This window comes from Falco peregrinus, chromosome 12 (assembly GCF_023634155.1).
Source record: "Falco peregrinus isolate bFalPer1 chromosome 12, bFalPer1.pri, whole genome shotgun sequence".
NCBI classification, from domain to species: domain Eukaryota; kingdom Metazoa; phylum Chordata; class Aves; order Falconiformes; family Falconidae; genus Falco; species Falco peregrinus.
Genome location: NC_073732.1, coordinates 28980421 through 29000721, shown reverse-complemented (window position 1 = coordinate 29000721; position 20301 = coordinate 28980421). Strand labels below are relative to the sequence as shown.

The following is a 20301-nucleotide window of genomic DNA, read 5'->3' as shown; positions in this document are numbered from 1 at the left end:
GAGTGAAGACTGAAAGGCTGTTATTGAAAATGAGACAAAGTATTTATGATGAAGCTCCTGGCTCTTGGAAGTACACATCAGCATGTAAACTTTATACACAGTCTTACAAAGCTTAAAGTACTTGTCCTGTGTTCAACAGGCTGCTGGGCTGGGGTTTATCTTCATCTGCAGTTGCAGGTTATATGTCTGTCATGTATGATCCTTCTTACACTCAGCTTTAATGGGAAAAATCTTTAAGACTAGTGTTTTACTTGCTGATTTTTATATACTGTGCAAAGGTATTTCCCAAACCAATGAGATGAAATAAACAGAAGATACATTTTACATTGCCCAAATCACCATATTGCCTCATTCTTACTGTTACACAACCTACAGCTTTCTTCCTAGTGAATGAAATATCTTTTTATCAAAGGCCAAGCACCATCTGCACTGTCTGATCAGATGGACAGCCCCTACTCCTGGGAAGCCTGTGAATGTATTCTTCCGGTCACTACATTTTCTGCAGAAACAGAGTAAGAATTTGGCTCTGGTGCTACAAATGGGAGGTTTTCTATCTTCCATAATTTCTGGTTTTCACTGGGCATGAATGGAAGATTGAATTTATGTATTTAAATCCACCTGGCATTTATTGCCCCTCTCCTTTCCTCCCCTGAGGCATTCCAGCTATAAGGATGCGAGCGGGTTGCCTGATGTAAACAAAGATTAATTGATACTGGTGAACTTCTTCACAATGCAAACTGTGAAGCAGCTGAACCACAAAGTCCTGTTTAGAAGTTAAGTCAGGCTGTCATGATGTTTAATTTTTCTTTACACAAGAGGTTGTTTTCAATCTTAAACCTCGTACTTTTAGCTAACTTCCCATTACATTTCTTTTTTTTTGGTGGGGGGGGGGCAGGGGGGAGGGGCGGGGAGCGTTCATCAGCCGAGTAATGTTTGAATGTTAGACGTGTGTACAACTCTCCATCAATTTTCCATCAATACAAACTCAATGCTCTTCAGTTAAAAATATTAGGTCCCTTTTTCCAGCAATGTAAACTCCAGCCTAATTGCACAAGAAAAGGATTCTGTCTATTTGTTTCCATCTTATCTTTTGGCATTTTGGTTGAATACTCTGAAATACATTATGCAGAGGTGAAAGCTCAAATGGTGACATTTTTTGGAAAAGCTGTGATGTGAAACCAAGATGTGGTGCATACAATGGTGAGGGTGCATACAATAACACTGCTGCTGCTGTGTCCAGCAACCCACAGACCTGCTCTCTGGTGAGGATGAGTTCAGAAGAGAACTGCAGTTACTAGATGTGAATTGTAGTTCTTCTAATTGACTGTTTGGCATTCATCTGTATTACAGCAAATTTATAGTTTACAAAATTCTTGAACCTAAGAGTCTCGCTTCTGTTCTGAGAAGGAAATCTTTTTCTACTGATGAAACAGACTCCAAGAAAAAGGACCATTTAGAAAGACTTCTTCACATTTATTTCTTGGAGGAGTTTTCTAAGAATAAGGCTAATGATTTATCATCTTCCCGACTCAAAAATGAAAGCAGGCATTGTTTGTTAAATAGGAGAATACAGAATCTTTAGTCTCTTTTTTTTTTTTTTTATTATTCTACAAACTGTTTTAATAAAGCTGGCAAGGAGGGAAATAAATGAGGCAGACAATTCAGTTTTATGCATATTGACTAAAAATGAGTAACGGCTGGAGATCCACCAAGCCAGCCGGGGACAGGGACCAAAGGATTGATAAATGATGTAGTGTTATGTATGACCTGGTACAGGCAGAGTCAAATCTCTGCTGATGAATTCTAGTAATGATACACAGCCTATAATTACCAAGCAATACAAGTAATGAGAGCAGAAAGGCAATAACAAACAGGAGAGTATGGAGAAATACTTCAGGTTCCAGCTCTTAAAATAACACATGTCTCTTAATTCCAGCTACTTGGCTGTCCAGCTTCTGCAGTTCTGTGCCCTAGAGCGAGGCAGTTTTTCAATGGACTCCCTCTACAGCTGTGGTTTTGACTGGTTTTGTATAGGTAGAGATCTGTAAATGAAAAAAGAAGGTAGCAGAAAGAAGCTTAGATTGCGATACTGTGTTGGTTTTGTTGCAGTTAAACTGCTCAAAACGGCTGCCTGAGCTGTGTGTGTCCCCACGTACGACTCACACAACGAAGTGAGCTGCGATCTGGATGTATTTGCAAATAGTTTAGCCTACGTATAAATTTCAGTCTACAAATGGCGTGGATTTAACGCTGGTGAACAGTATTTGCTGACAACACTGATGCCAAAGGAGGAGTGGTGCCTGCAGGGCAGGATCATGCAGCTGCTCTGCTGGGCTGGTGGGTCTCTCCGCCGAGCCGAAGGGGTCCTGCTGCTGCTGGGCTGAGCCCCCAGCCCAATGCTCCCTTGGAACTGGAGCGTGTCTCTTAGAAGAAAAATGGCCTAACTATGCGTAACATAACAAAACAGAGCATAATTATTGCCAGTGTAGAAGAACTGTCACAATCCACTTTTTTTCAGTGGACAACTTCTCTTGTTTCTTTAGTATGTATCTTATTTTCATCTAAATTTCCTGGGCAGAAGAGCTTGCCATGTGCTCAGCAGTCCCGAACAGACCCCTGCACTGTCCCCTGAAGGCAGCCTGCGAAGAGTTCCCTGCTTTTTTTGTTGCTTTTTCCACAGGAAGGAGCCAGGGAACAACAAAGAGATGCAGTATTGCAAACTCATCACAGGCATTGGGTGATGTTTATAGAAATATTTTTTCTGGACGAAGATTGATGAGGAGAAGAAAAAGGCCCATCTGCCAACACTGAGATGTTTCTTAAATTTACATGTACTTCTCCAACTGATTTGGGATATCTACAGTTTTTACAAAAGAACAAATGCATTTTGGCACATCTAATTTAATGCTTTAAATTTTTTTAGTTTTAAATCAGACTGTTTAGCTTGGCTTGTAGCACTTCTTCTAATTTTTCGTAATTTTCAACAAATTAAAAGTAACATTAGAATAGGAACAATACCATCTGTCACCTCATCTTCCTTAAAATTAGATCTGTGGTTCATTTTGGTTGAAGAACTCCCCCCGAGCTTTATTTGTCAGCTTCTTTCATAAGCTAGAGACATGCCTATGAAAGGTGTACTTATGTGTAAAACTGTCTGTCATGTCTTTGATACTGATTTGACTGCAGTTTGTTGATTCAGAGAGTTAATAAATAGCTCAAAATTATTGTACCAGATCTTCGTGACATGTCATTAGCTGAACCAAGAACAAAGGTGGAAACTCTAGTGACGCTACTGTAGTTTAAAAAGCTAAAGCTACGGAATACCAACAATATTGACTTTTGTTGAAGCACAGTTCCTTTGTCTGAAATACTTTTGTGGCTTATTTTCTAAAAAAAGCCTTTGTCTTTAACAATATGGTAAATATTTGTTGGGAGTTGGGTGAGCTGGATCATGTCCCAGTGCATTTGAAAATAATGAGAGATGCATTCTGTATCCTGGAAACTTCCTCTGAAGATCTGAACTCCTTATGTAGGTCCTCTCAATGTTTTTCTCCTTTTAAGTAGGCCTTTTGTTCCTGTTATACTGCTGTTAAAATATGTCTTCTCAGAAGTTCACAAATAACATGGTCTGTCTGAAATGCTGCTGCTTTTTCATTTGTGGAAAGATGCTAATTAATCAGAATGTGCTTGTTCCAGCCATAAATACATCCTTGCCAATATACGCTGTCAATGGTAAGCCATTTAGATGACATAAATTGGTTTCACTCATTTCATATCATGCAATGTGGCACCTGAAGTGCTAGGACACCAGCTGCTCTCTGGAGATAGGAAAGACATACGCATTTCTAATTTTTATTTCAATTTTTTTTTTTAAGTGTAGACAACCAGGTAAAATAGCTTTACATTTCAATACCATTTTCCTCTTTGTTCCAGTGTTGCAAGGCAGCACTGCTGGATTTTGTTTTTTGTTTTTGTTCAAGGGAGTAGGAAGCCAATGACTGCTTGCAAATTAGAGACCCCATTTGGCTGCATGTTTTGTTTCATTAGACTGTTTGGAGAACATAATTAGCTGTTGAGCCAGAATGAAGCTGTATATCTCCAACCATACTTAATCAAAAAATGTGCCTTGGTTGCTATTCAGTTTTTTGGTTTTAATGTGAGGTTGTCTGTATCGTGCAATTTCAGTATCTGCAGGGTTTCCTTATTCTATTTTTTAAATCTCAGGTTTTTCTTTTGACAGTCACACCACAAATGTTCTGTAAGAACCAAGGGTGACTGGAGCAGCTTGGATGGCATTCCCAGGACCCTCGGAGGGGTGCTTTTACACTGGCTGTAGGCTTTACAAAGTTCTCTTCCTCAAAGTTAATGGAAGCAGAACTGGGGAAAGCTGCATCCCTTGAAACACCTTTCTATCTCTTATTTCCAGTCATATTAATCAGGACTCTCATAAATGAGACAGCACTCTGAAAAAGTCCTGGAGAACTGACAACCTGTGACAGTTGTATTTATGGATCTTACTGACCAACACAAAAAATTCTGTCTTTGCAGTACAATCCTAGAAATACACATGAAACAACAGAGACATTTACTGTTGTATTTCACTGCCTTGATTCTCCTTGAGCTGTGCCGCTATAGCAGAGAACAACAAACTGGGGATGGGGGAGAATGTTGATTTCCTTTTTTGCTGTGTCATCTGCTTCACAAACAAATCACCATCTTTTTGTTTGTGGCTCCGTAAAGCTCCTTTGTCCAGCACAGCGTATTTTGCCTGGGTTTAGCTGTAGGTGCCCTGGCTGCTCTCCGAGCAGACATGGTGTTCGTAGTGTCCACGTGTGCTTTGGCAGCTGCTGCCAGACACACAGCAGCAGGAGAGGGACAGAGAATGCGAGTTCTTGTTGCTGTGGCCTTAGTTTGGATCTGATGGATGCTCTTTATCTTTGCCTTTTCTAATAGGCATGCTTTCTGGCAGCTTTATTTTTAATGTTATATAAAACAGACATGTTTCTGCTGGGGGAAATAAAATGAAGGCACCCTCAGTACACTCACGGGGTAGCAAGAACCAAATGGAAAATTTGTTGCTGGCTGCAGGATCAGGCCCTGGCTCTATACTAATAAATTTTGTCAAAGAAAACAGCTGACAGATGTATTTTCCAGGTTTATGTAAAGAATATTTTGTAGTAAGCTGTCTTCTCAGTATTAGTTAAATTATCAGCCAGTTCTTTACTGTTGACATTGTGTTTTGTGTATGGTAGGACAGCCTACTGGTTGCGCGTTGTGTATGCGCACAAAGATGGAATTCTTATTAGACAGCTTGATTATAATCAGTTTCCTAGACAGAAAACAACTTTCCTGAAAAGCCTTGGTTTATTCTAGTGTCTCTCAGTATCTCTGAGAAATGGATTTCCTGTCTGTGTGCTATTCCATGGATGCCCTATCTGAAAATTCTTGGACCTTGTATATAGACACCCCCACAGCTGAGACTCACTGGCATGGATTCTGGAAAATGGACACCTGGTGACTATTCCAAGAACACTTGTGACTCTGGAACCACAGTTGGTAGTAATTTGTTTTTATAAGACACTTATTATGACAATAATATTAGTAAAATGCAGGTGTTCTGGCCAGATGCCCTCACACAGCCACCCCTCAGTGGGAAAATCATCACTGTGGTTGCTGTGACCCCCTCTGTGGCTGTATATAACCCGTCCCTATAAACCAGTGAGGCTGCTCTCCAGAAGCAGTTTGGGTTTTGCTGCGAATGCTGCTGACTTCCAGGGCATCGTCCTACAAAATGGAGAAAGCATTTAGCAATCAGAAGGCGCTTGCTGGCAGGTCCTGCCCATTTGAATGCTGTCCTTGGTCTTTTTCTTCAGTGGTCATAACTTACAGCATCTTCTTCATCCCAAGTGTCCAGGAAAACAAAAATGTTTAAGAAAACAAACAAACAAACATGAAACACTTTGTCCAAGACCTGCTATTTTACATGCTATTTTACTGTTGGCATTCTGAAGAGGAGGTGTGCCCTCTTGGACCCTTATTTCTAGCCTAAAAATAATGATTTTTGTTGCCTTTGTTCCCACATTCAAGATCATAACCTCTTTGAGTTATTGCTGTCAGTTTTGAGACAAAATGTGATATACCATAATTCCTCTTCTATGCACCCAGCACTGTGGCCACCTTTCCTTCTTTCTTCTAATATTTGTTAAACTGAAGAACATTCTTTTTTTTAAAGCTTGTTCTTTACAAGTGTAACTCTGCTTGGGTTTTGGCATCCTCACAGTATCACTTCACTTCGCAACACCTCCAGCACTTTTATTGTCATCATTCATTGTCTGGTGAGTTCTTTCTTTCATTCTTCATAGCTCTCTCCTTTCTCTATGTGTCTGTCTTCATCCTGGCCGGCCAGTCAGTCAGCCAGGCTCTGCAGCCCTCGCCAACAGCTCTCCCCTGCCAAGCTCCCCTTTTCAGAAGAAAGTTAGAAAGCATTTTTTTGCATCTTGGACTAGAATATAAAAAAATGTGGAGTTTCCTCCACATTTAAATCCCTTACCTGCTGAGTTCACTCAGTACTCCTTAAAAATTTTACCTTATGAAATATTTAATTACAGGCATGTGCTTGCTTATTTGCTTAATTAACTTTTCGTTTAAATGCACAATCTGCTCATGATCAGGATTAATGCTACTTTTCCCTTGTGATTATGTTTCTATAGACGATGACTCTTAGGATGCACCTGCAGTTCCCGAGGTTTCTGTACAGCATCTTCATCCACTCTTCTGCCACATCTTAATTCTTCTCTCATTTATTTTCTAGATGCATTTTTAATCCTCTGATTTTCTCCCCTGTGAGCTCTGTCAGAGCTCATTTCACACATAAATAACTTCTGTTAGGTATCCTTCATGGCTAATGTGTGTCCCACAGCTTCTATGTTCAGTTGACTGTGTTTTCTCCTCCATTTACAGAGCTATATTGCATCCCTGCTTTAGTAAATACCATGATTTCTCCTCAGTGTTTGCTATTTTTGCATTGAAAAGAAGGATAAAAGTCCAACAAACTCTTCTGTTACTGCTAATTCTTTCTTCAACTTCCGTAATTCCTGGACTTCTGCCTAGCTCAGATGTCCCTTGCTGTGCCCTGCCTTTGGCTATGTAGTCCATCGGCAGCACTGGAAGGCTCCCCACACCCTCTGCCTCTCACCCAGCCTAGCCCCGAGCAGGTCTGCAGGCTGCGGGCTCCAGCACACCACAGCCGCTGTACATCGCCACTAAGCAATCCAGTCCGATGCGCTTACTGGCCTCCCTCTGCTGTGGCCAAGGATTTCCCTGCAAGAGCGAGCTCTTGCCAACTCCTCCTTCGGTGACAGCAGCAGAAGCAGGTGCTGCGGTGCTGGTGCCAGGCTGTGTTAGCGAATGCCGCGGTGCAGGCTTGGTGTGGGCAGGTTTGCTACAAACTAACTGCATCTGTAGTGCTTGCCTGACACTGTTTTTCCATACGCAAATGGTGATGTTTCCAGCATACTTCAGACACAAACAGGAAAACCTTCCTTCCGGACGTGGTAAATAACATTACCTCATCTTCTGATACTATTCTTTACAATGGTGTTTTATTATAATGGGATGTCAGACACAATGCCAAGAGGTTAAGGACCTCAATCCAAGGTCTGTGAGCCGCGGAGAACGGGGAGGCGTATCCACACCATCACTGCACTGCAAGTCAGGAATCTGGCTAGGGATCTTAAGGGCCATAAGCATGAAGCATCAGGCTTGGCAGAGAAGGCTGGTCCTTTTTAAAGGAATAACAGCAGAGGATTAGTGTTCTACAGCCTGTGCATCTATGTAATACACCTTATTATGTTATTCTGAAAATGTCTAGGTTTTGGCAGTTTTAATAACTTAATTTTCTTAATTCTTATAGACTTCCACTAAGGAGATTGTGAGATTGCTTGTAGTCATGTAAATGAAAAATACTTTTTAAATATATGAAGTTTAATTTTTTATCATTAGGCTGTGCGTCAGGTCAGGAGCTAATCTGACAGGATGTTAAAAATGCTAAATGCCTAATGAAATGGAAATATTTTATATGTTTTGGAGGATATACAGACCTTAGTGACCTAATCTTGAAGTCCTTAGTCTGTGTTTATTGTACTTATAGTGCTGATTCTCGTGTCTTGTCCAACCAGATCCTTTCAAGCTGATCTGTTCCCCCCTTTTTACAGGTTTCAGTAGGAGGATCTTGCCTAAACTGCCTTCAGAAATCAGGTGCTGAACAATTGACTAAATGGGTTCAGATCACTTGCAGAGGCCTAGGTATCAGGGGAAGAGTCAAGTGCTGCTGCTGGTGAAGATGGCACCGTGTCAGCAAGTGTTTCCTGGGCACTGGGTCCAACTCTGTGCTGATGTCTTGCCCCTACTCGTGGATGGAGAATCATAGAATCACAGACTGGTTTGTGTCGGCAGGGCCCTTAAAGCCCACCTAGCTCCAGCCCCCTGCCCCGGGCAGGGCCACCTCCCCCCAGCCCAGGTTGCCCAGAGCCCCGTCCAGCCTGGCCTTGAGCCCTGCCAGGGACGGGGCACCCACAGCTGCTCTGGGCGGCCTGGGCCAGCGCCTCCCACCCCCACAGTAAAAAAAAATTAAAAAAATAAATCTCTCCCTGTGTTGGGGTTTCCCTGGAAGGCGAACCAAGCTGACTAACAGCACATCTAGGTGATTTCCAATAGGTTTCTTTGCTAAATGGAAATTCCACTTTACCACTAAAACTGAGACAATTAGTATCTCACATCCCACAGAAATGTCCCTGCATTCTGCTGCCTGGGTCATGTGGGTTTTGAAGGCAAAATCTGAAGGAATAAGGAGTCAGAAGTAGGACTGGCTGTGCCTCAGCCCGTGTGTTAACAGCCTTTTTGTTAAGGCACTCCGGAATTCAACACTGCATTATCTACCAGTCGTGCAAGTAACTGTTCAGTCCATAGGGTTTGAAAAACCAAAATAGAACCAGGTTTTGTGAAGTATTTGGAGCCTGTACCCCTAATAAACCTTTTAAATAAACATTTTTATCTAGTGACTCTTTAGCATAGGCCTCATAAATATATTTACAGTCCCTACTGAACCTCAAGGGAAGGACCAGAAGCACTAAACCCGAGCCTGTGTTTTCTCCCTGTTTTAGCTCATGCTGGAGGTGAAAAGCCAGGGCTGCCTTACTATCTCACTGAGACCTCTTACAAAGGAACCCCATTTAGATCTCAACAAACCTCTGTCTTGACCACAAATAAGAATGCTCAGTGGTACTTAAAGCTTGATCTAGGTTGTATCAAATGCCTACAATTCTATGCATCAGTAGGTAAATCTGAAGCCTCTTATTATCAGGAGTGATAATGGCACAGAGTACATTACAGAACAGGCAGCTGTTAAGATCCTGCAGGTATTGGGAGTGCTGTGTCCTGCAAAGCCATCTCTTTGTCACAGGTGATCTGCCCACGTTCCTGCGCCACACCAGGAAATGAGAAGACGGCGAGGGCATCCCAGGGGTCTGGCTCTCCTTTTCCCCCTGCAGCACACATAAAGAAATACCTTCATGGATTTACGGCAATACATTCTTGAGCTGTGACCCGGTGAGAGGAGATGGTTCGAGTAGTCGGCCTACTTTCTAAAGTTGAATAAGGTCAGTTTAACAAATAGGTGCTCATGAAGTATCATGTTTTAATTATAGATATGTTTTATTGAAAATACATGTAAATCCTATGCAACCTTTCAAGTCTATGCAATGTAGCCTGGCACTTCCCGCTTGCCTTCCACGCAACCCCTCCTTGCAGCAATTTGACGTGCATCCCTTTAAGCTGGCACCAGTGGGAGTTCCTGGGGAATAACTGGCACTGAGCAGGTTTGTGCTGAGCTGAATGGAATCTCCTGGTGCAGCAAGGAGCTTCCTTCTGCTGTCACTGCCCTTCTGCAAGATGTGCCATGGACTTCCATGGGGGAAGGACAAAACCCAAATGGTTTTTATTTTCTTTTTAATCAAATTTTATCAAAAATTTCCTCAAATTAATGTCCTTTAATCAGATGTAGCAAACCAAACAAATGGCAGTTTCTGGGGAGCAGAACCAACAACCTTCTGTGGTGTCACACGAGCAGCACTGTCCTGACTGCACTGAGAGCAAACCAGGAGGGAAGGGTTACAGGGTGGAGGGATGTGGGGGGAGTATTTTTGTGAATTTAGTGCCAGAGGCCCATGTGCCAAACTACTTAGTATATAATCCTAGCTCCTATGGACTCAGTAACAAAATTGCTCCTGTTGATTTCTGTAGGACCAGGATTTTACTGTTTGTGTTTTGCTTGAAGTAATGGCCTTTGATCCAGCCTAGGTGAGTGTTTGTAACCAAACTTTAATTTTGTCAGGTATTTCTTGACAGAACACTTCTCAAAATTTGTTAAGCATTTCATCACCTAAACCTTATACTTCACCTCCCAGAGGTAAATGATGAGGGTTTTGTATTTAGGAGGCAAGGTGGCACAACAGTACAAAATGTCAGCAAATGAATCTCTTGGTTAATGAGCGAGCCTTGATGATTTTTGTGACTTTGTATATACTTACACTATACTTTAATGCCTGGCAGTAGACTGAATCTTACTTTTGGATATATGTCTAATTTAAAAGAATGCTTTTTAGATTTTGCTTTTGTAGTGTTACCATATGTAGACATGGTTGCAGTGCTGGGGAGGGACACAGGTAGGCACGCTCGTACACCCACTCCTACACAAGTTTCTTTTTGTGCCATCTCTTTGGTGACATTAATGGGCTGTACTGTGCTGCTACAGTTTCCTATAAAATAACCTTAACAATTGGAAGAACAGAAGGGGAACAAATGACATAGAAAGCAGCAAGCAGCAAGCACAGGCTGCCTCATTGGTTTTTTCAGTTTTAATTATTGCTCAAAGCAAAAGTCATGATGTTGAAAATTGAGACCTCAGAAGTCTTGCAACTGAATGTAGCAAAAAAGATTTTATTTTAAGTAAGGCCTGTTTAATTGTTTTTAAAATGTTGTAAAGGTTATAAAAGTCTCTAGACAATAATACTCTTTATTATGCTTAAATCTTTATGGAAAAATCTTCCACTTTAAACTTAATAAAAGCCAAGCATATCTTAATAAAAAGGAGTATATAAGGCAGGAAGAAAAAACCTAGTTTGCTAATATTCTAGATCACCGTATAACAGAACATTCTCCTTTATTCAAATTCCTGCTTCAGTGTAAAAGGGATCCGGTGGAGCACAACACAAGAATAATACATCTACAAAGGATTACTTTTATTAGAAATAACAGTTTAAGAAAGCTTATTGTCCCTTTTATGAGACTAAAAATGAAATTATTTGTAGCACTTCTCATTTTCAGATTAGAAAGCATTTTAATAGAGATTTTGTCTGTTTGGAATAAAAAAAAGTAATTAAGCCCCAATATTTCTAGTAATCTATTTCCAACATTTGAAATGAAACAAACTTTTTTCCCCATTGAAAAAGTGGTGTGTAAGTAGCAATAGATTTATCTGAAATACCTTACGCTTCCTGTGAAGTCTCAAAACTGTAGACATACTTTTTAAAAATTCATAGATTATTTAAAAAAATTCCAAATAAAGTTTCTATTGCTGATTCTTATAAAGCTAAAATGTCTATTCCCATCATAAGAATTTCAAATTATAATTAGCACAGTGTGCTAATTGTAAAAAGTGTGGTGATTCTTTTTTTGTTGTTGTTGTTGTATCATTTAATTTAAATGATGTTGACTTAAAATCCTGCTGAGAAAGATTCTAATTTGTTATGGCTCTTTAAGTCTGTAATATAAAAAAGCCTTAAGGATGTGTGTAAGAGAGAGGAGTTTTACAAAAATTGTGGTTGCTTCTGGAGTGCTTGTGCATTTACACGTAAAGGAAAATTATATTAAGTTTATTGTATTATTGCAAATAATTTTTGTATTATTGGAAATAATCCTTCATGCGTGAAACTGGTTTACGACTGCTTTATTCTTGAGACATAAAAGAAAATCAGTATGAACAAAAGGTCTTAAATTTCTTTTATAATGACATGTATAGTTGATTTATGTGTGATTCATCAGGAAATACTAGCTCATGGTTCAAATTAAGTTTAAAATTATTTAGGACTAAGAACAGTTTAATGCATACAGAAATTTCTTGAAACTAAAGAACCTAGTAGTCACAGATAAAGCAATATACCAACCAGAGAAAATATATTAGGAATCAATTGCAAATCCAATTCTTTCAAAGAAAACATTGTTCTTATCAGCTCAAAATTGTCAGCTTAGAAGAATATTGAATCCATACTTTGGGCTTTTGCCAAAATCAGTTCAGATGCATGTTTGGAAGCAGGAAGACTGGGCCAGATGACATGCAGAAGTTCCTTCCCAACTTGACTTTTCTGTGATTCTAAATTCTGATGGCTAATACCAGAATTGCATCTCCCAGGAGTTGTTTTTTATGATGATGAATGTCTGGAACTAAAAGTTGGATGCACTGGAATGCTGCATAAAGGTTAGGAAGCTGAGGGTGACCTACTATAAAACAATCACACAACCAATCCCCTGCATCTTGCAACACGTCAGTCACTTGTCATTGTAAAGCTTTGTTGTGACTTTAGAGTGGGACACTGGCACAGCCTCAACCCTTGCCTTGAATGGCTGACCAGGGGTTTAAAGAAGAGCAGGAAATTATTTATTTATTTATTTGTTTATTCATTCATTCATTCATCCATTCATTCATCCATTTATTTATTTATTTATTTTAAAGATCCATTGGAGTCAGACCTCTTTGCCTAGCATATGCTGCATCAAGGCCCTGGACAAATGGATTTGAGCATTCAGCTGGCATCTTGCTTGCCAGTCACCCAACCTGCCTGTGAGAACACTGAGACTGTGGAGTGGCTGGTCAGTGATTGCTTTTTTACACTGGATGTAAGGAAGCATTTCTTTACTGAGAGGGTGGTCAAACCCTGGAACGGGCTTCCTGGAGAGGTGATTGATGCCCCACGCCTGTCAGTGTGTTAGAGGCATTCGGACAATGCCCTTAATGCCATGGTTCAAGTTTTGGTCGGCCCTGAAGTGGTTGGACTGTGTGATTGTTGTAGATCCCTTCCAACTTCTGCTCTGCTCTGCTCTGTTCTATTCTGTCTTTCCTTAAGTGATACCTAGCTAAGTTAAGGGAGACACATTCATGTTTAATTCCATCACTAAATACTACTTTCCAACATGTATGTGGGCTTGTGAACGTCCATGCTTTGCAGCCTTTCTCCTGCCTTCAGTGGTGTGACTGTCAAATGAGTGCATGGAACAACTACAGCAGATGGGTCCAGGCTGTGAAAATATAGACTTATGATTTGAGCACTGGTAGCAGGACGTGGAGCACTGTCCTCATTCTTCTGCTGGTCCTTACTTGTTATAAGTGATAAAAATTGAAATTCTCATCACTGTATGCTCAGCCTGAAAAATTATTCTTGTATGAAGCAACATTCAAGGACTACTACGCTCTTTTCAGGTGTAGTAGTAAAATGTATATGTGTTTAAAGTCATATCAGTACTTATTAAGCATATCAGCAAAATTATTTTCTTTGCCTCCTGAAAGTTTCATGGAAGAATCACTAAAGTACTCTTGACTTGTAAAGCAAATAGTAGGCAAAAACATTTTACACAGATCTTCAGGGGTCAAAAATATTTTATTTTTCTATTTCAGAGTAGTGTAATCAAGAAGTGAAACCATTTATAGTTCTAGTGCTTGTAAGGCAGGATTTACTAGTAGCTGGGAATATAAATTAAAAAGAAAGTTAATGTTACACAGGCCTAGTTTTAACAAATTCAATACAGGGATGTGATAAATATTGTTGGGAACCTTTTGTGTTGCTAGAGATAATAGTGAGACTGGCACAGAGCTTTAAAAAGTACAACTTAACATAAATCTTCTTTGGCCTCTAGAAATGTCTCAGTTTTGTAAAAAGGAAATAGCATGCCAGTCAATAGAGAACACCTCAGCTACACTAAACTGTTAGGAAACATTGCTGTCCTTGAAGAAATGCCTGAAAAGTGTAGAATGCTATTCACACATATGGTTATGGGAAAAATAAAGATGGCTTATGGGAAGGAATGCGTAGTAGACTAAAATAATGTTTAAGACAAGAACAGAAAAAAGAAATGGCATTTGTTTTATGCATAGGGTTTATTAGGTGTTACATTAAACTTTGGCAGACTATCATGCTACTCTAAACATCTCAGAAGGGGCTGAAGATAAAACTTGAGGACTGATGGAGACTATTTGGAAGGCTAAACGTAGTTGAAATGAGGGACAAAATTCCTAAAAATGCTTTCAATGTATAAAAGCCTATTCCAGACAGATTCATTCTACCAAAATTGCTAGTGAAGACAGCTAGGCAATAGTCAAAGATTTTAGCTACAGACTTACTGAATCAGCCTGCTGGTCTATACATTTGACTTTCAACTAATTCTCAAGTAATGTCTCTGGCTAATTGTTTCTTTTCCATTCTTTGTCTCCTTTCAGAGCATTCTGTGGGGGCTGAAGGAGGGTGACAGAGGCTGTTTGGATGGGAGGTGGAACCAGCTGGTGCTGCAGGATGTGGAATCCCCTCCCAATTGCCCTCCAGCTGGCTCTGTGCTGTACCAACACCTAACGGTGCCCTTGAGGACACATCATGCAATAACTGAATGCCTTCACCGAGCAATAAACAAACTCAGGAAAGCAGCTGATCCAATAATGTATGTTAAACAGCATAAAAAAGTGGAAGAGGAACTGCAAGTCAGTTTAAAATCAACAATTCCTTGGGAAGTACCATGACAGGATCTGCTGTAGCTGTTTCCCTTGATTAAATATATATGAAGCATTTAGTATAGCTGATGGAAACAGCTCAGCAGTAGAGACACCCAAACATTGTACCTCTTTTTCCTCTGGTCTGTTTCAAATTCCAAATGAAATGAAATGTGAGTGTCTGAAGATTAGAATATGCTATACTTCCATCTCTGCCTGACTCCCATGCCTATGAATATGAAGGCAAAAATCATACAATGCATCCTCAGAGAATCTGTCTCTGGATAGATTTCTTTTTTATGTGAACAGTTTGTTCAACAAAAAAGTTGGGTTAACTAGAGTTTGTCTGAGAAATATTTTTAAAAACTAACATTTAATTTAAATGGTTTTCAATTAAACATTTTTATATTTTCTTTCAGAGACTGAACTGAATTTAAGAAAAAAAATTCAAATAGTAAAAAATTTATTTGATAGAAACTGAAGCTTTTTTTCCTGTTTTCCTGATGAAACTAAGAGGGTTCATTGTGGAGTTTTCTTTGCCTTTAAACATTTGCTCCCCACACCTATGCTGGAACATAAAGAATGGGAACACAGGTATCATGTGGAGGTGGCTGTCATTCCTGCCCTATGAGCAACCACACTTGCTAAGAGTAGGGATTTGGAGAGTGTGTATGCATTAGTGTGTAATTTAATCTTTTTTATTACTTTACTTTGCAGTACTTCACAAGTCAGGAAATAAAGGGTAAGGCATAATCAGCAAACAGAATCTTGCTGGTTCTTTGGAGGAAGTAGAGAAGCCACAATAGAGAAGGGCACAAACCCAAAAAATTTTGCAGCTACATTTGGGTGCACTGGAAGGAGAGAGATGGTAGGGACAAGATTCACATAGGAAGCAAGCTGCAGGGAATGAGGCAAAAAATTAACACAGTGTGGATCATTTTGGCAATAAAGTTTAGGAGGAAAAATTTTTGAGAGATGATGTTAAAGAATAAGGGTGGGAATTAGCTAATGCCTGGTTGTAAAAAGAAATGGAGACAGTGGAGTCATAGCTGATTAAGAGGTTCCAAACTCAGGTCAGGAAAAGGTCAGCGGGTGTTAACAGAGACCGAGGGTGGGAGAGCAGGAGGTGAGCCGAGACAAAATAGTGGACTGGGGGTCAGGCTGAGAAGCAATGGGATTTTGGGTCACAACTGAATGGAGAATGAGTAATTTGAAGAAGGGAAGTGGAAAAGAAGATTAAGACATAAATCTGGATCCTTCAGTGATCTGCGCAAGAAGTGAAACAAAGAGAAGTAAATTCAAAGTAAAGAAATGCGGGAGGCACAGAAATGTGTAGTGGGGCAGTGTGCAACTGCTCCAGAACAGGGTGAGCCACAGAAGCCTAACAGAAGTGAATTTTAAAAATGTATTTCCTTAATTTTATTTCATATTAAGCAGAGAAAGGATTCTCAACATTCTTCACTTTCATTTTACCAAAAAAAGTTATTTTTTGGTCCAGATAAATATCGTAAAAGCATAGAGAACAAGATTCTCAGAATGCACTTAAGAGGTTTGGGGGTTTTTTTGATGGTAGTTACCTGTTTAAGTGTGTGTTGAATGAGACCAAGTTAGGAGGAAGGTGGTTTGTTCTCAGGCTTGTTCTGCACAAAATTCTCACTCATACCAATCCTGCATGAGTGTATGTTAATATTTAAAATAGTTGGATCACCGATAGTCATGTCACTGGTAATGGTAAGTATAGAAAAAGCTGTTCTGAGGTCTTTGCAGAATGCAGCCATAAGCATGAGGTGGTACATGTAGCTGTGCTGCAAGCTCCTGAGACAGGTAGGAAGGAAGAATGCAAAAAGGTACCTGCCAAAAGCTTGGGGTTTGTACCTAGTACTTTCTGACAGTTTCAGCTAAAGTAACAGGACATTGAAATTTAATTCATCACACATTTGTTTTACATTTTTAAAAAGTGTGGGTTTTTATTATTTTTTTTTCCCAGGGAAATACATCAATTTTATGAAGACAGGAAGGGGAAGTAGCTACCAGAAACTTCCAGCAGTTAACAAAAAAAAGTGTGTGGGGGGTTAAATACAAAGATCGATCAAGTTCATCAGGGATAACTCTAAAGTAGTGGTGGTTTTAAATCCATAAGACACAAAACCAACTATGCTTGGTAACAGAAAAAGAAAATTCCCTTATATGTTGGTTAATTATTACAAAAAATACCAGGGATTAAAAAGTGTCTGTGATATTTCAAGTTTTTTTTCAACATCAGGGTTGTTGTAGTCCCCATACACAAGACCAGCTGCCCTCACACTTGCCTCCTGTAGGAGTGATCCCTTCAAAGTTAATGGGGTTTGACTCTTGAAATCTGCATAAAATGAAGAATAACTGAAAACTCTTTCTGCACCTTGAGGTTTAAGTTCATACTGCTGTTATGTTTATTTGTTTAATATAAAAAACTGCAAACAATTGTGGTCCCAGCTGCAAAGAGCACAGTGTTTCAGGGCCTGTGATTCTATAGACATGCCTGCATCTGTTTTATTATTGCTTCTACTAACTTAAGCCCTGATCCTATGTGTTAACATAGCTTTTGCAACACCATCACGTGTATTTATCTTTAGGCCAAGCAGTTACTGTTAGAAGTAATGCAGTGACAGTTATTTACAATTATATAGCACACTGGTTGATTTTACAGCTATGCCTTGATGCTCCATGTGATCTGTATACCCAGTAAATAGGTTTTCTTCAGATTTCTTTATGGCAAGACTGATCAAAGACTGAGGCATGTCTGTGTTTTGTTTTGAGCTCTGGCATCACAGACAGTGTGCTTCAGCTGACAGTGCAGGCTGCTGTGATAGCCTTTAGGCACTGCACCACTGATGATGTCCAAGCGTAGGAACTACTGAAAGCAAATTCTGCAACATCGCTGTGGGTAAGTGGATTAAGGAAACAGAGATTGGAGGAAGTTGTTACTAACGTTCTGTGATAGGGGAAACATTTGTTTTAGTGCAATTAAGATAAGCTAGAAGCAATAAAATTAATGATCCTGTGGTGATCTAATGAGGAAAAGTGTGAGAAGATCTGTCTAATAAAAAAAGGGAACTGCATGTTTTGTGAAGAGCAGTTACCACTTCCAGATTTGTGCATGCTCTAGTTCTCTGTGTATTTATTAGCAGAGCACCTTAATAGATCACCACCATAAAATGCTGCAATTTATTCCTCTTGTAACCTTTATCTTGGTGGAAGGAAGGCTGTGGTTTTCAGTCTGGGGCAGGATCCACCCTCATTTTCCATCCATCTCTGCTACAGACAGACCAATATATAAGCAGGTTCCTACATAGGAAACAGAAAAGATAGCTGCAAAAACCTAACCTCGGTCTTTAATCTTAAATATATTCAGTATCAATTTGACTGCGATACCACAGTTTGTATGCAGTGTTGGTTCCCATTCAAGGTGCGTGTGGCACTTCAGACAGCTAGGCTGTAGCTGGTGTTTACACAAGAAAATTGACCTGAGGAATTGTTGTGGCATAATTTTATTGTGAGATCAGTGCCATGATAACCTCTTCCCTCTCCCAGCAGACTTCCTGCACTTGAGGAAAACTTATCACTTTTGTGTAATTAAAGTTAACTGTTTACCAGTGGAAGTATATCAGAGTCAGTATGCGTAAACAACATGGTTCCGTTTCTCAGATTTACTCATGTGGAGGAGGAAAGTTTTAAAAACCCAGAGGAAAATCCAAATAAAATTTTAGCTTGCCAGGTAATGAAACACAATTATCTTGGTGTTTGTGAAATTTATTTTACAAGATACACATGGTATTGTGAACTGAAGCTGAGGCAGATTAAAGACCTTTATTCAGACAGGCTGGGACAGCAGCTTGCTCAACACTGGCCCAGGCTTGTTTCCTCTGACTGGCTATCACACAACTCAGAGACTCACAGAAACAGCTTGTTAGTACTTAGCAATACTTTGCGCTCTCTGATAACATTTTAATTCAGTCAGAAACCTGTATGCAGCTTTGGCTTTCGTTGTGGAAAGGACCAGAAGTGCTCCCGCCCTGCCCCGCCACTGAGCCCTGTCAGGGCCGCAGGGTGCAGGGAGGTGGGACAGGCGGCCATGAGAGTGCTGGGTTCTGATTGGCCTGGGTTCCCACCCAGCATGCTGATTGGCGCTCGCTGCTGCCTCTGGAAGGTTCCACGCAGGCGGGCACTGAGGCGGCAGCGATCCCCTGCCCCTGTGAGGCGGGATGGGCTGTGAGGAGCCAGCTGTGGGTGGTTACAGGAGCCTGGCTCAAGGGCAGCTGCCTGGTTGCCCTCCTCATCCACAAGCACCTTCCTTCAGGCCGTGTGCTGCTTCATAACAGAGACAAAGCATGCCAGCTCCGATGGTTAGATTTTTTACTACTGAATTGTCACAAAAAGTAGACGAGCTATGAGGGTTGTTACTTCTCTTCAGGTAATGAAAATTGTGGTTATCTCTTACCTGGTTGTGAGGTACCTTTGTTGGCTACCTCATACTGAGGGATCATCCGCTGTCTTGCAGTGTGCTGGAAGCTGGGATTTCGGTGGCGGCTTAAAATGGGGTGTGTGTGTGTGTGTGTGTGTGTGTGTGTGTGTGTATCTAAATAACGGGGTGAGTGCTTTTCTGTAGGATTATCTTTGTATTTTATTCATTAATCTCAATTTTTGCAATTCATGTCAATTATAGGAGATGTATGCTGTAATTGGTATAAGTTACACAATTTATAGATGGCGTTAAGACCTAGGGTTCTTCTCACAGGTCTCATTTGACTTAGAACTTTGTCCTTATTAGGTATAACTCAAGGTAAGAGAATTGGGGAGCTTACTATGAAATTTAGGTTCAGAGTTCCATGAAATAGAAGAGTTTGATCTTTGGACTAGGGAAATGAGTGGGAATGCAGCAACGCAGGCTCCTTCTTCTTTCACAGCTTGACATAATTGAGAGACTATGCAGGCATCCTTATCCAGAGTAGGTAAAGAGGTTTTTGTCCTCAGCTACTTCCCATACCCTTCTGCAGGCGGTTACTCTGCCTAAACATCACTGGCCTTCAGCTGGTATTACTGTTTGCTGAATCTGCAGCAGAGAAAATTAGCCAAATATTACTGCCTCTATCCTGTTCAAATAATTTTGCTTAATCATATTATCAAAACTGCCTTGGGAAACGTGGTGATGAACCTCGCTGAGCAGTTACCTGTTGAAGTGCTGCCACTGCTTGCTAGGTAAAAGGCTTTTGGTTACCAGGTACCACTGGAGAAATAGATCGCTTTTAGGAAAGACTCGCTGAAGAAAGGCTTCTGGATGCCTCTGCCCTCCTTGATCTGTATGTTTGCTTATTTTGCATGTTGGCCAACTCAAGAATGTATATTTATCTGTCATTCAAAGTAATTCTGTAACTAATGTCATTTTAGCTATGTTCCTTTCACAGAAAGAATGTTTAACACATCGATAGCCAAGGTAATTAAAGGGATCAAGCTTT

The 20301-nt window shown here is 40.3% G+C and overlaps 1 long non-coding RNA gene across 1 annotated transcript; it reads left to right on the top strand.

The window, feature by feature from the left end:
• Positions 1 to 928: 928 nt before the first annotated feature.
• On the top strand, positions 929 to 19179 carry LOC114010403 (uncharacterized). The gene is made up of 4 exons (XR_003551823.2): positions 929 to 9656; positions 10300 to 10356; positions 12788 to 12951; positions 14546 to 19179. It is a non-coding gene; the product is annotated as an uncharacterized LOC114010403 (long non-coding RNA).
• Positions 19180 to 20301: the final 1122 nt, after the last annotated feature.